Here is a 15922-nt window from a genome sequence, read left to right on the forward strand (position 1 = left end):
GGTACTCGGCTCGTTCCTGATCCACCGCTCTCGGAGGTGGCTCCCCCCGCCCCCTCCTGCCGGGGAGGGGGAGGGGCCTTCTGTGATGACACCGCAGGGGGTACTTTCTCCGGGTCCTCCGGCTCCGCCGGGATCTCCGGAGTTCCCCCCTGCACCACCTCCGAGTATAACCTTCCGCCCGAGCCTTTCCTCCTTTTGTTTGCTGCTGCTGCCGCCGTGCCCCCCGGGTCCTCCGCCTCAGGCACCGCTTGAGCGGGCATCTTGGGAGGGTCCGGACCGGCTTCCTTGGCCCTACTACCTCCACCGGTTTCCCGGGAGGGAGAGCCTGTCCGCCGGTCACTCACCCTCCGCTTGATGCTCCGCTGCTCCAAACCGTCCTTCTTGGGGGGTCCACTGGAGACCTCCATCTCCTCAGGTTCCTCTCCCTGGGGGGGTGTTGTTCGGTTCTCTGGCTGCCCTGCCCGCTCCTCGGGTCCGGGCCGCCCTTGCTGCTCCGCTTTCTGTGCTCTGTGGGGACAAGACGTGTAGAGGTGACCAACACCGCCGCAAAAAAAACACCCTTTTCCTTTCTTACATTGACTTGTCTCATGGTCTGTGCCCCCACATTTCTTGCATGTACTTGCGCAATTTTCTTTTTGGTGACCGTATTGTGAGCAAATCCTGCAGAAGTCAGGCATTCCCGCAAAGTACAGGTCGCCATTCACTTTCCCCAATTTAAAACGCGCGGGCGGTAAGATCACTCCCCCGGGCCGACTGGGGTCACTTACACACGTGGCCTGGAATCGCCATTTTGAGGTCCAAATACCAAACTCGTTCATTATCTTTCCCATACATCTGACAAATTTGAAATAACGTAGTAGGAAGTCCTCGACCTCTTTCACGTCAATGTAGGGAGAATACATCTTAATCACTACGAGTTTAGTGATGTCAAGGACGTGCTCGACTAGCAAGACACCCTCAAGCCTCAGATCTTTTTTCTCGGGAATCGCTGCCACCAAGTCCCGAAAGATGCCATTTTCTGTAAAGGTCACGTCATAGATCCGACGCTTGGGGTAATCTTGTATCGCTAGTATTTCGCGTTTCTGCACGTTAAACGCCCCTTTAAGCACGTCCTCGACCACATACTTCAAGCCACGTGTGTCCGCACTGTCCAAGAAAGAGACACGTATCGTGTTCTTAATCCGCGCATAAGCCGGTATGTCGTGTGGGCCCTCGCCCATTTTAGAAATCGTTGTGATCACAAGACCGCTCTTGTGATGTCCAACTAGGTGGGTGCCCTCCTCTGGCCCGGAGACCAGAAGAGGCCGGGGGATCGCGACTCGTTTACCCTGGGACTAATCCCTCTCCCCAATAGCAGCAGGCGGGTGAAGCCCACCGGAGTGGGCGATCCCGCCAGGCAGAGGAGAGGGGTACCCGAGTTACCTCCTGACTAAGACCGCCTGTACCAGGTACACTTGATCTTAGCCAAAAGGCCGAGAAGCGATAACCCGAAATGGGTTTCACCTGTAGCCCGGTCCGCCCAACTCCACTTCTAAGGCTTGAGGCAACACGCTCAGCCAGCACTCTGGGCGCACCCACAATGCACCCAGGCAGCGGGGAGAGCTTGTAAAACTTTACATAGCCCCGCCCCACGCCTTCTCAACCGCGCCCAGCCTCACACCCTCAGTCCTTCCTCTTGCACCGAGCTCACGCATCCTAGGCTTGCAGAGCCTGCTGCTGCAGGACTCGTCAGCTCCCTACAAACGAGGGTTAAGCCGGCGATGACACTAGAAGCAAGCACTAGTTTGTCTCTGAAGGTGCGTCGGCCGGTCGGTTGGAGGGATCTCTTCGGCCAGCCGCATTTCGAGTAGGGACGGATGGAAACTTTTTACCTAAAATAAGGGAAATTGGCTTCGGCCCCATAGGGCTTTATTGCCTTCCCCTGGGCCAGCATTAGTAGACCCTAGTAAGGAGAATATTAGAGCGGCATGGTCATCCGAAGAACTTAAAAACATACAGCAGGCCTTTTTTTCCCGCCATACATACATACATACATACATACATACATAACTACAGATTTTATATTTTTTTTACATATATACATTATATATATATACACACACTATATATATACATATATATATATATATATATATATATATATATATATATATATATACACACACACACACTTATATACACACACACATACACACACAAACAATCTTAAATCTATCTTTAATCTATATCTACAAAATCTGTAATTTAGAAATAATCCATATCTATATTCTACATAATTAATAAAGATAGATAGATAGATAGATAGATAGATAGATAGACTCACATACATGCATACATACATACATACATACTGTATGCAATTGAGCCAGGTGTTTGGAAGGCTGATGATGTCACTCCTTTGTGATGTCATCAATTTAGAAGCATTAATACCGGGCTTGGCAGCCATTTCAGTCAGTCTCTGCTGCAGCTGGGAGACGGGAGATGGTCTTTATTTCCACCAAGAAGCTGCAGAACTACCGGTAACTGCATCATTTTTATTTTATTCAATATAGGTTTTATTGGTTTCATGGAGGGGGGGGAAACTTTTGCCTTATCTCAAAGCAATGTAAAATTAACTTTGACAATGAAACTTAATAAATCAATTTCGAGTTGAACTATATCATGTTTGTCTGTGATATTTTATAAGGTCTACAAACAGGGGAATGAGGGGAGGGTAAGGGGGGGAGTGGTAAGGGATGGTAGGTATCTATGACACGGGAGAAAGAGAAAATAAAACAAAAAGGGGGGGGGGGCGGGCTCCGGGATTGTTGTTTCTCTTTACGATTGTGGTTTAAACGTGTTACTCACATGTCCCTGTCTGTAACCACCTAGTAAATAGGGGTGAGCTCCGGGCATCTATCCATATCGCCCAGGTGTGATACAATTTATCATAGCCTGACGGCTCATCTTGAAGCCTCATTCTCTCCCTACGCTCTATTTCGTGGATCAATGTTATTTTTAGTGGAGTGCATTTTTTATGCAGCACACAAGGGGGAGACAGCGGCCTACCAAAATCGAGTTGGCTGCTGCTGTGGCTTTCTTTTTTTAAAAAAAAAAGGTAGGTTCCGTTCTTCCATGGTGAGGAATAGGCAGGGAGGTTCCGTTTTTGCCAGCTGGGGAATGCTTATAGGCAAGGCCTTATCCCTGGTGGTGCATGTAACGTTAGACCACGTTTCAGCATTCAGTCAGTCAGTGGCTGACAAACGAGCTCCATGCAAGTTTACATTAAACAGACACATTTCTTTCTTTACTGTATTGACTGCGGTCTGTAATCGAGCGGTTGAACTGTTTCTGTGTCCATGCATTGAATAAAGCAATACATCCTTGTAAAGTAGACGTCCGTTCGTTGGAGTTCTTTGCTCCCCGAGTGTTGCTCCATCTCTAAACGTTGGCCTGGATCTTCATGGACGAATACTGCCCATCCCACGTGGAGCGTGTATCTCAGCCCATGTGGAGTGCTGCAGTCCAATGAGGTATTCCGTGCTACATAGCAAGCCTTGGGCCTGTGTGATTGGGGGTCCGCTGCTGTCTGTCCACTCTGAAGCGCGCATCCGGGGCCGGCCGCTTTTCGACTACCAGCGACTGCAGGTCACACACACAGGCTGGTTGGAATGGCCTAGCATTATCCTGATCCGGAGGTGTAACTTGAAGCTGCGGGGCCCCAGTACAAAGTCTGGAACTGGGCCCCCAAACTATAAAGCTTCATTGATAGCATTGGTTTACAATGTGGGGAAGAGAGACTTTATGGGCCCCCTAGGGCTCCGGGCCCCCTGCACATACACCCATGACCCGAATACGTGGAGCATACAGACGCAGGCTGCCAGGATACGCTGTGCCTGCCCGATGTTTCCAACTTGGCTATTAGCGCAGCGGTAGGTACGAACTATAGAGTGCGGCTGCCATATGAACTGGTGTGTGTGTTGTTTTGCTTCCAGTTGTACCTGTGCTGTGCACACTCTGGCAGACGCAGCTGCTCAGTGGATACAATGTTGCGAGCAGACGGGCTGAGTGTCAATCAAAGTGCTTGGGTGGTGGTGGTAGCAGCAGCCGCCGCCACAGCTGCGCTGCACCTCTTGCTCGTCGGTGTTGTTTTTCTGCTTTTGGAAACGGTTGTAGGAAAGGGGGTGCACCGGTCCTGGAGGTACTGCAATACCAGGTCAATGCGTGGAGTGGACAGAGCAAGCTCTTTTTCCAGCTCCCTGTTCTAAAAATCCATTTAATATATGGTCCCCAGATAGGGGACGTATCAGATATTAAACTGATAAGAACAGATTTTTTTTTTTAAGTTGACAAGCCCTCCATATGGGGGGCGTTTTTATTTGTACAACACATATTTACATAGACGTTTTGTCAATTGTTAAAAACAGTACATTAAAACATATTAAACAACACATTAAAACATACCATTTAAAACATTCGTCTACATAAAATACATGTTAAAAATACAGAACAAGATAATATCACATAAAAGGGCCCTTGGTGGCATCATATTATGGAGCTCCATTCTGATAAAAGCCATTTTCTCGCTAAAATTGGGAAATTTTTCTTATCCACTAAAAAGTACTGGTGCATCTCATTAAGAGTAATGGCTAAAATGTCCTTCACAGTTAAAATTTCATGTTTAAAAACTAAAATGTTTCTGGATTTCCATAGAGCTGCTTTGACCGAATTGACCATCTTCCATGCCATAATTTTCTGAGTCCGTGTGGGGCATTCCAGGCATCCATACAGGACGGCATCCAATGTTAGTCTCTTAAGTCCTGTTATCTTAATCAGTAGCGGCAATATCTTAGTCCATACTCTTTTTGTAATGTAGCAGGTCCACATCAGGTGGGTCGTCGTCTCTTCTCCTGCACATCCTGGTCTTGGGCACGCGGCAGTGTTGGTCAAACCTCTACGATGCTGGAATGCCCGGCACGGAAGACAGTCATGGACGCAGCTCCAGGCCAGATCTTTCTGTGAATTAAAAATATAATAATTAACCATTGTCCAAGTTTCCTTGCTTTGTCTTTCGTTAAAATTACTTACTTGAACATAAAAACCACTTTTCTTAATATCCTTTAAAATGACTTTACTATTCATTAAAACTTGTGGGCTTTTGCCAGTAAAATCATATAAAATCGCTATTTTCTCTAAAATCTTGTATTCTCCGGGCAGATTAAAAGAGTAAGGGGAATTTAAAACCGTCTTGAACCAATTGTTCCTCCTCATAAAATAGCCTGTGTTATACCGGATAAAATAGGACCAATAGTGGTTTTTAAAAAGAGCACCAATACATAAACTAAAATACTTTGTATATAAAAAGGCTTTAAAATCAGGGAAATCTTTTCCGCCCATCTCCTTCGGCTTCATCACGATTTCCCTGCTTAGTTTCTCCATCTTGGAGCTCCATAAAAATGTGAAGCATGCTTTAACAATTTTATTAAAAACTCTGCCAGGAGGGGGAAACACTAAACTCAGGTACAATAAAATAGGTAAAATCACAGATTTGGTGATTAAAACCTTCCCCTCCATGGTCAGCTGCCGCATGCTCCACATACAGATTTTCTTGTTTATCTTTTGTGCCACCAAGTCCCAGCTGTTAAGACCTCTGTTATCCTCGTTGAAGGAGACTCCTAAAATCTGCACCGAGTCGGACACAGGAATGGGGACATCTGGCAAGGGCAGGTCCCCGATGTTTAAAACACTACTTTTGTTAAAATTGACTTTAAAACCCGAGGCGCAGCAATAAAACTCAATTTGTCTAATAGCCTTCTGGATCGACAGGGTGTCCCTTCCGAGGATTGCCACATCGTCCATGTACCCCACTACTTTAGCCTCGATCCCCCCGCCGCCGGGCAGGGGGATCCCACGGATCTGCTTGTCCCGCCGTATGGTGCATAAAAGAGGCTCTAGGGCGCATATAAAAAGTAGTGGGGACAAGGGACACCCCTGCTTCACCCCGGAGTTTAAAAGCACTTCCTGTGTCCTAAAACCGTTGACTAAAATTCTACTCGTGCAGTTGTTGTAAAACGCTTTTAAAGACAATAAAAAACCTTCCGGTATACCCATTCTCTCTAAAACCTTAAAAAGATAAAAATGCGACACGCGGTCAAAGGCTTTTTCAAAGTCGATAGTTAAAATTGCCATTTTTCCGCTTCTTGATTTTGTGTCGCTAATACAATCTTTGATCAGGTTAAGATTCTCCCATATTGCCCTCCCGGGCACCCCACAGACCTGGTTGGGGTGTACAACTGTGCTTATTACGGTCTTGAGGCGGTTTGCACATATTTTGGCCATTATTTTGTAGTCACTGTTCAGAAGGGTGATCGGTCTCCAGTTCTTGATGTCCGTCTTGTCTCCTTTCTTGTATAAAAGAGACACGTCACCCTTCTTCCAGGACCCCGGGAGGGCTTTAGACATAAAAACCTCAGTAAAAAGGGAGAAAAGGTCATCCTTAAAAATACCAAAAAAGGTGACATAAAACTCTATGGGTATACCATCGGGCCCAGGCACCTTACCTGGTTTAAAACTTTTAATAGTGTCTAAAATCTCCTGTTCTGTGATGTCCCTTAGTAAAATCTCACGAGAACCAGGATCTAAAACGTCAGTGATCTCCTTCAACGAGTCATTCATAAAATCAATGTCAACAGGTTTAGTATTAAAAAGATCCGCATAAAAACCATACACTTTCTTTAAAATACCCTGTATGTCCTTGGTGCCATCGAGATCATCGAGGACTGTCCGCTTGTCTCTTATCTTCTTGAAGAAGTACCTGGAGCAGGTCTCGTTCTCCTCCAGGTGTTGCACTTTCGAACGGAAGATTATCTCCTTTCCCCTCTGCTCCAGGCACCGGGCGATCTCTTTCTTCACCTCGATGATCTCGTGGTCCACCTCTATGTCATGTTCTCTGAACTTATACAGGGTCTGCAGACGAGTATTCAGATTAGAATAAAATGTGCGTTTTGCTTTTGCTTTAGCGATCCCAACCTTAATAAAAAATGTTTTTATTTTCAGTTTCATCTTCTCCCACCATTGGCTGGTGGGAGTGTTGGGATCTTTTACTCGCCTGCAGTCTTTATAAAAAGTGATAAAATCAGATAAAACCTGCGGATCTTCTAAAAGGGACACGTTAAACTTCCAGGCATTCTTACCGGATTTTCTCTTTAAAACTGAATCAACTTTAAAATATAAAAGCTTATGATCCGAGAAAACATTGGTAAAAAGGTCACATCTAAAAGGCAGTACTTGGTAAGAGCAGAACATAAAATCGATCCTGGAGCTGCACAGTCTGTTGCTCCAGGTAACGCCGGCTTCCTCTGATGCGTTGGGGTTGCATTTTTTGTAAGCATCAGTGAGCTTGGCGTCTGAGATGATGTTTTTTAGCAAGGCTGAGGTTTTGTCATAATTTCTGCTCACTGAGCTTGAAAGCCGGCGTTCCCCCTTTAAAATACAATTAAAATCTCCCGCTAAAATCAGAGGATCTGAATCGTTTAAAAAAAGGGGTAAAATCTCTAACATTTCTGCTCGGGTGTTCTTATCGGTTGCACCATAAAAATTTAAAAACTGCCACTTTACTCCGTTAATAAAAGCTTTGACCAATAAAATTCTGCCTGGTAAAATTTCGTTAATAACATCAATTAAAACGTTTCCTTTAAAAAGAATGGCGACCCCCGCCGATCTGGTCTCGTTAGAGCCGGACCAGACCGACGGTCCATGTACCCAGTCCTCTTGGTATTTTTTGTACTGGGCTCTATGCGGGATCCCGCACTCCTGCAGGAAAAAGACGGAGGCAGCGAAAATCGTCAGGTAGTTGAAGAGGGCGACCCTCCTCACGTGGCTCTCGATACTTCTGACGTTAAACGTGAGTCCCGATAGAGCAGCCATGGGGGACTAGGAAATGTGTGGGTCTCTGCTCAGAAGTCCCCGGGCAAGCCAAAGACCTCGCTGACACTCTCACACCCCCCCGCATCCGAGTCCATCGTAAATGTCGATGCTGGAGAGGAACCTACCTCGCTTAGTGGACCCCCTACGGTGCCCGAGAGAGGGATTTGCGTAAAGTCCCATACCGATTCTATTTCTACTGGGAACTCCAAGGGGGCTGGCAGGCCAGCTCCCGTGCTCATATCTGACCCCTCCGCCGGGGTGGGTACTCGGCTCTCGCATGTATCTCTGCCCTCGGAGGTGGCACCCCGCGCCCCCTCCTGGCAGGGAGGGGGAGGGGCCTTCTGGGCTGACACCGCAGGGGGTACTTCCCCAGGGTCCTCCAACTGAGTCGGAATCTCCGGGGTTCCCCCCTGCACCACCTCCGAATAGAGCCTGCCTCCCGAGCCTTTCCGCCTTTTCTGTGTTGCTGCCGCCGTGCCCCCTGGGTCCTCCACCTCAGGCACCGCTTGAGCGGGCATCTTGGGAGGGCCTGGACCGGCTTCCCCGGCTCTACCACCTCCACCGGTTTCCCGGGAGGGAGAGCCTGTCCGCCGGTCACTCACCCTCCTCTTTATGCTCCGCTGTTCCTTACCGGTCTGGGGGGGTCCACTAGAGACCTCCATCTCCTCAGGTTCCTCTCCCTGGGGGGGTGCTGCTTGGTCATCTGGCTGCCCTGGCTGCTCCTTCGGTCCGGGTCGCCCTTGCTGCTCCGTCTTCTGTGCTCTGTGGGGGCAAAACGTGTAGAGGTGACCAACACTGCCGCAGAAATAACAACCTTTGCCTTTTTTGCACTCGCTTGTCTCGTGATCAGTGCCCCCACATTTCTTACAAGTACTCGCACAGTTTTCTTTTTGGTGACCGTATGTTGAACAAACCCTGCAGAAGTCGGGCATTCCCGCAAAGTACAGGTCGCCATTCACTTTGCCCAATTTAAAACGCGCGGGCGGTAAGATCACTCCCCCCGGCCAACTGGGGTCACTTATACACGTGGCCTGGAAACGCCACTTCGAGGTCCAGATGCCAAACTCGTTCATAATTTTTCCCATACATCTGACGGATTTAAAATATCGTGATAGGAAAGCCTCAACCTCTTTCACGTCAATGTAAGGAGAGTACATCTTAATCACCACGAGTTTAGTTATGTCGAGGACGTGCTCGACCAGCAAGACACCCGCAAGCTTCGGATCTTTCTTCTCTGGGATGGCCGCCACCAGATCTCGAAATATGCCAGTTTCAGTTAGGGTAACGTCGTAGATCCGTCGCTTGGGGTAGTCTTGGATCGCTAGAATCTCTCTCTTTTGCACATTAAATACTCCTTGTAGCACGTCCTCAACCACATACCTCAGGCCACGTGTATCCGCACTATTCGTAAAAGAGACACGTACTGTGTTCTTAATCCGCGCATATGCCGGTATTTCTTGTGGGCTTTCGCCCATGTTTGTAGAAGGGAAGTCACAAAACCGCTTTGTGACTCAACAATAGTAGCGCCCTCCTCTGGCCCGGAGACCAGAAGAGGCAGGGGGATCGCAACCCGTTTACCCTGGGACTAATCCCTCTCCCCGATAGCAGCAGGCGGGTGAAGCCCACCGGAGTGGGCGATCCCGCCAGGCAGAGGAGAGGGGTACCCGAGTTACCTTCTGACTAAGACCGCCTGTACCAGGTACACTTGATCTTAGCCAAAAGGCCGAGAAGCGATAACCCGAAATGGGTTTCACCTGTAGCCCGGTCCGCCCAACTCCACTTCTAAGGCTTGAGGCAACACGCTCAGCCAGCACTCTGGGCGCACCCACAATGCACCCAGGCAGCGGGGAGAGCTTGTAAAACTTTACATAGCCCCGCCCCACGCCTTCTCAACCGCGCCCAGCCTCACACCCTCAGTCCTTCCTCTTGCACCGAGCTCACGCATCCTAGGCTTGCAGAGCCTGCTGCTGCAGGACTCGTCAGCTCCCTACAAACGAGGGTTAAGCCGGCGATGACACTAGAAGCAAGCACTAGTTTGTCTCTGAAGGTGCGTCGGCCGGTCGGTTGGAGGGATCTCTTCGGCCAGCCGCATTTCGAGTAGGGACGGATGGAAACTTTTTACCTAAAATAAGGGAAATTGGCTTCGGCCCCATAGGGCTTTATTGCCTTCCCCTGGGCCAGCATTAGTAGACCCTAGTAAGGAGAATATTAGAGCGGCATGGTCATCCGAAGAACTTAAAAACATACAGCAGGCCTTTTTTTCCCGCCATACATACATACATACATACATACATACATAACTACAGATTTTATATTTTTTTTACATATATACATTATATATATATACACACACTATATATATATATATATATATATATATATATATATATATATATATACACACACACACACACTTATATACACACACACATACACACACAAACAATCTTAAATCTATCTTTAATCTATATCTACAAAATCTGTAATTTAGAAATAATCCATATCTATATTCTACATAATTAATAAAGATAGATAGATAGATAGATAGACTCACATACATGCATACATACATACATACATACTGTATGCAATTGAGCCAGGTGTTTGGAAGGCTGATGATGTCACTCCTTTGTGATGTCATCAATTTAGAAGCATTAATACCGGGCTTGGCAGCCATTTCAGTCAGTCTCTGCTGCAGCTGGGAGACGGGAGATGGTCTTTATTTCCACCAAGAAGCTGCAGAACTACCGGTAACTGCATCATTTTTATTTTATTCAATATAGGTTTTATTGGTTTCATGGAGGGGGGGAAACTTTTGCCTTATCTCAAAGCAATGTAAAATTAACTTTGACAATGAAACTTAATAAATCAATTTCGAGTTGAACTATATCATGTTTGTCTGTGATATTTTATAAGGTCTACAAACAGGGGAATGAGGGGAGGGTAAGGGGGGGAGTGGTAAGGGATGGTAGGTATCTATGACACGGGAGAAAGAGAAAATAAAACAAAAAGGGGGGGGGGCGGGCTCCGGGATTGTTGTTTCTCTTTACGATTGTGGTTTAAACGTGTTACTCACATGTCCCTGTCTGTAACCACCTAGTAAATAGGGGTGAGCTCCGGGCATCTATCCATATCGCCCAGGTGTGATACAATTTATCATAGCCTGACGGCTCATCTTGAAGCCTCATTCTCTCCCTACGCTCTATTTCGTGGATCAATGTTATTTTTAGTGGAGTGCATTTTTTATGCAGCACACAAGGGGGAGACAGCGGCCTACCAAAATCGAGTTGGCTGCTGCTGTGGCTTTCTTTTTTTTAAAAAAAAAGGTAGGTTCCGTTCTTCCATGGTGAGGAATAGGCAGGGAGGTTCCGTTTTTGCCAGCTGGGGAATGCTTATAGGCAAGGCCTTATCCCTGGTGGTGCATGTAACGTTAGACCACGTTTCAGCATTCAGTCAGTCAGTGGCTGACAAACGAGCTCCATGCAAGTTTACATTAAACAGACACATTTCTTTCTTTACTGTATTGACTGCGGTCTGTAATCGAGCGGTTGAACTGTTTCTGTGTCCATGCATTGAATAAAGCAATACATCCTTGTAAAGTAGACGTCCGTTCGTTGGAGTTCTTTGCTCCCCGAGTGTTGCTCCATCTCTAAACGTTGGCCTGGATCTTCATGGACGAATACTGCCCATCCCACGTGGAGCGTGTATCTCAGCCCGCGTGGAGTGCTGCAGTCCAATGAGGTATTCCGTGCTACATAGCAAGCCTTGGGCCTGTGTGATTGGGGGTCCGCTGCTGTCTGTCCACTCTGAAGCGCGCATCCGGGGCCGGCCGCTTTTCGACTACCAGCGACTGCAGGTCACACACACAGGCTGGTTGGAATGGCCTAGCATTATCCTGATCCGGAGGTGTAACTTGAAGCTGCGGGGCCCCAGTACAAAGTCTGGAACTGGGCCCCCAAACTATAAAGCTTCATTGATAGCATTGGTTTACAATGTGGGGAAGAGAGACTTTATGGGCCCCCTAGGGCTCCGGGCCCCCTGCACATACACCCATGACCCGAATACGTGGAGCATACAGACGCAGGCTGCCAGGATACGCTGTGCCTGCCCGATGTTTCCAACTTGGCTATTAGCGCAGCGGTAGGTACGAACTATAGAGTGCGGCTGCCATATGAACTGGTGTGTGTGTTGTTTTGCTTCCAGTTGTACCTGTGCTGTGCACACTCTGGCAGACGCAGCTGCTCAGTGGATACAATGTTGCGAGCAGACGGGCTGAGTGTCAATCAAAGTGCTTGGGTGGTGGTGGTAGCAGCAGCCGCCGCCACAGCTGCGCTGCACCTCTTGCTCGTCGGTGTTGTTTTTCTGCTTTTGGAAACGGTTGTAGGAAAGGGGGTGCACCGGTCCTGGAGGTACTGCAATACCAGGTCAATGCGTGGAGTGGACAGAGCAAGCTCTTTTTCCAGCTCCCTGTTCTAAAAATCCATTTAATATATGGTCCCCAGATAGGGGACGTATCAGATATTAAACTGATAAGAACAGATTTTTTTTTTTTTAAGTTGACAAGCCCTCCATATGGGGGGCGTTTTTATTTGTACAACACATATTTACATAGACGTTTTGTCAATTGTTAAAAACAGTACATTAAAACATATTAAACAACACATTAAAACATACCATTTAAAACATTCGTCTACATAAAATACATGTTAAAAATACAGAACAAGATAATATCACATAAAAGGGCCCTTGGTGGCATCATATTATGGAGCTCCATTCTGATAAAAGCCATTTTCTCGCTAAAATTGGGAAATTTTTCTTATCCACTAAAAAGTACTGGTGCATCTCATTAAGAGTAATGGCTAAAATGTCCTTCACAGTTAAAATTTCATGTTTAAAAACTAAAATATTTCTGGATTTCCATAGAGCTGCTTTGACCGAATTGACCATCTTCCATGCCATAATTTTCTGAGTCCGTGTGGGGCATTCCAGGCATCCATACAGGACGGCATCCAATGTTAGTCTCTTAAGTCCTGTTATCTTAATCAGTAGCGGCAATATCTTAGTCCATACTCTTTTTGTAATGTAGCAGGTCCACATCAGGTGGGTCGTCGTCTCTTCTCCTGCACATCCTGGTCTTGGGCACGCGGCAGTGTTGGTCAAACCTCTACGATGCTGGAATGCCCGGCACGGAAGACAGTCATGGACGCAGCTCCAGGCCAGATCTTTCTGTGAATTAAAAATATAATAATTAACCATTGTCCAAGTTTCCTTGCTTTGTCTTTCGTTAAAATTACTTACTTGAACATAAAAACCACTTTTCTTAATATCCTTTAAAATGACTTTACTATTCATTAAAACTTGTGGGCTTTTGCCAGTAAAATCATATAAAATCGCTATTTTCTCTAAAATCTTGTATTCTCCGGGCAGATTAAAAGAGTAAGGGGAATTTAAAACCGTCTTGAACCAATTGTTCCTCCTCATAAAATAGCCTGTGTTATACCGGATAAAATAGGACCAATAGTGGTTTTTAAAAAGAGCACCAATACATAAACTAAAATACTTTGTATATAAAAAGGCTTTAAAATCAGGGAAATCTTTTCCGCCCATCTCCTTCGGCTTCATCACGATTTCCCTGCTTAGTTTCTCCATCTTGGAGCTCCATAAAAATGTGAAGCATGCTTTAACAATTTTATTAAAAACTCTGCCAGGAGGGGGAAACACTAAACTCAGGTACAATAAAATAGGTAAAATCACAGATTTGGTGATTAAAACCTTCCCCTCCATGGTCAGCTGCCGCATGCTCCACATACAGATTTTCTTGTTTATCTTTTGTGCCACCAAGTCCCAGCTGTTAAGACCTCTGTTATCCTCGTTGAAGGAGACTCCTAAAATCTGCACCGAGTCGGACACAGGAATGGGGACATCTGGCAAGGGCAGGTCCCCGATGTTTAAAACACTACTTTTGTTAAAATTGACTTTAAAACCCGAGGCGCAGCAATAAAACTCAATTTGTCTAATAGCCTTCTGGATCGACAGGGTGTCCCTTCCGAGGATTGCCACATCGTCCATGTACCCCACTACTTTAGCCTCGATCCCCCCGCCGCCGGGCAGGGGGATCCCACGGATCTGCTTGTCCCGCCGTATGGTGCATAAAAGAGGCTCTAGGGCGCATATAAAAAGTAGTGGGGACAAGGGACACCCCTGCTTCACCCCGGAGTTTAAAAGCACTTCCTGTGTCCTAAAACCGTTGACTAAAATTCTACTCGTGCAGTTGTTGTAAAACGCTTTTAAAGACAATAAAAAACCTTCCGGTATACCCATTCTCTCTAAAACCTTAAAAAGATAAAAATGCGACACGCGGTCAAAGGCTTTTTCAAAGTCGATAGTTAAAATTGCCATTTTTCCGCTTCTTGATTTTGTGTCGCTAATACAATCTTTGATCAGGTTAAGATTCTCCCATATTGCCCTCCCGGGCACCCCACAGACCTGGTTGGGGTGTACAACTGTGCTTATTACGGTCTTGAGGCGGTTTGCACATATTTTGGCCATTATTTTGTAGTCACTGTTCAGAAGGGTGATCGGTCTCCAGTTCTTGATGTCCGTCTTGTCTCCTTTCTTGTATAAAAGAGACACGTCACCCTTCTTCCAGGACCCCGGGAGGGCTTTAGACATAAAAACCTCAGTAAAAAGGGAGAAAAGGTCATCCTTAAAAATACCAAAAAAGGTGACATAAAACTCTATGGGTATACCATCGGGCCCAGGCACCTTACCTGGTTTAAAACTTTTAATAGTGTCTAAAATCTCCTGTTCTGTGATGTCCCTTAGTAAAATCTCACGAGAACCAGGATCTAAAACGTCAGTGATCTCCTTCAACGAGTCATTCATAAAATCAATGTCAACAGGTTTAGTATTAAAAAGATCCGCATAAAAACCATACACTTTCTTTAAAATACCCTGTATGTCCTTGGTGCCATCGAGATCATCGAGGACTGTCCGCTTGTCTCTTATCTTCTTGAAGAAGTACCTGGAGCAGGTCTCGTTCTCCTCCAGGTGTTGCACTTTCGAACGGAAGATTATCTCCTTTCCCCTCTGCTCCAGGCACCGGGCGATCTCTTTCTTCACCTCGATGATCTCGTGGTCCACCTCTATGTCATGTTCTCTGAACTTATACAGGGTCTGCAGACGAGTATTCAGATTAGAATAAAATGTGCGTTTTGCTTTTGCTTTAGCGATCCCAACCTTAATAAAAAATGTTTTTATTTTCAGTTTCATCTTCTCCCACCATTGGCTGGTGGGAGTGTTGGGATCTTTTACTCGCCTGCAGTCTTTATAAAAAGTGATAAAATCAGATAAAACCTGCGGATCTTCTAAAAGGGACACGTTAAACTTCCAGGCATTCTTACCGGATTTTCTCTTTAAAACTGAATCAACTTTAAAATATAAAAGCTTATGATCCGAGAAAACATTGGTAAAAAGGTCACATCTAAAAGGCAGTACTTGGTAAGAGCAGAACATAAAATCGATCCTGGAGCTGCACAGTCTGTTGCTCCAGGTAACGCCGGCTTCCTCTGATGCGTTGGGGTTGCATTTTTTGTAAGCATCAGTGAGCTTGGCGTCTGAGATGATGTTTTTTAGCAAGGCTGAGGTTTTGTCATAATTTCTGCTCACTGAGCTTGAAAGCCGGCGTTCCCCCTTTAAAATACAATTAAAATCTCCCGCTAAAATCAGAGGATCTGAATCGTTTAAAAAAAGGGGTAAAATCTCTAACATTTCTGCTCGGGTGTTCTTATCGGTTGCACCATAAAAATTTAAAAACTGCCACTTTACTCCGTTAATAAAAGCTTTGACCAATAAAATTCTGCCTGGTAAAATTTCGTTAATAACATCAATTAAAACGTTTCCTTTAAAAAGAATGGCGACCCCCGCCGATCTGGTCTCGTTAGAGCCGGACCAGACCGACGGTCCATGTACCCAGTCCTCTTGGTATTTTTTGTACTGGGCTCTATGCGGGATCCCG

General features: G+C 46.2%; 2 pseudogenes; both read right to left on the reverse strand.

Annotated features, from left to right (window-relative positions):
• Positions 1 to 4158: 4158 nt before the first annotated feature.
• Positions 4159 to 4337, reverse strand: LOC136574057 (U2 spliceosomal RNA; annotated as a pseudogene).
• A 7955-nt stretch (positions 4338 to 12292) lies between these two features.
• On the reverse strand, positions 12293 to 12473 carry LOC136574063 (U2 spliceosomal RNA; annotated as a pseudogene).
• Between the last annotated feature and the right edge of the window lie 3449 nt (positions 12474 to 15922).

The sequence above is a fragment of the Eleutherodactylus coqui genome, chromosome 7 (assembly GCF_035609145.1).
Source record: "Eleutherodactylus coqui strain aEleCoq1 chromosome 7, aEleCoq1.hap1, whole genome shotgun sequence".
Taxonomy (NCBI): domain Eukaryota; kingdom Metazoa; phylum Chordata; class Amphibia; order Anura; family Eleutherodactylidae; genus Eleutherodactylus; species Eleutherodactylus coqui.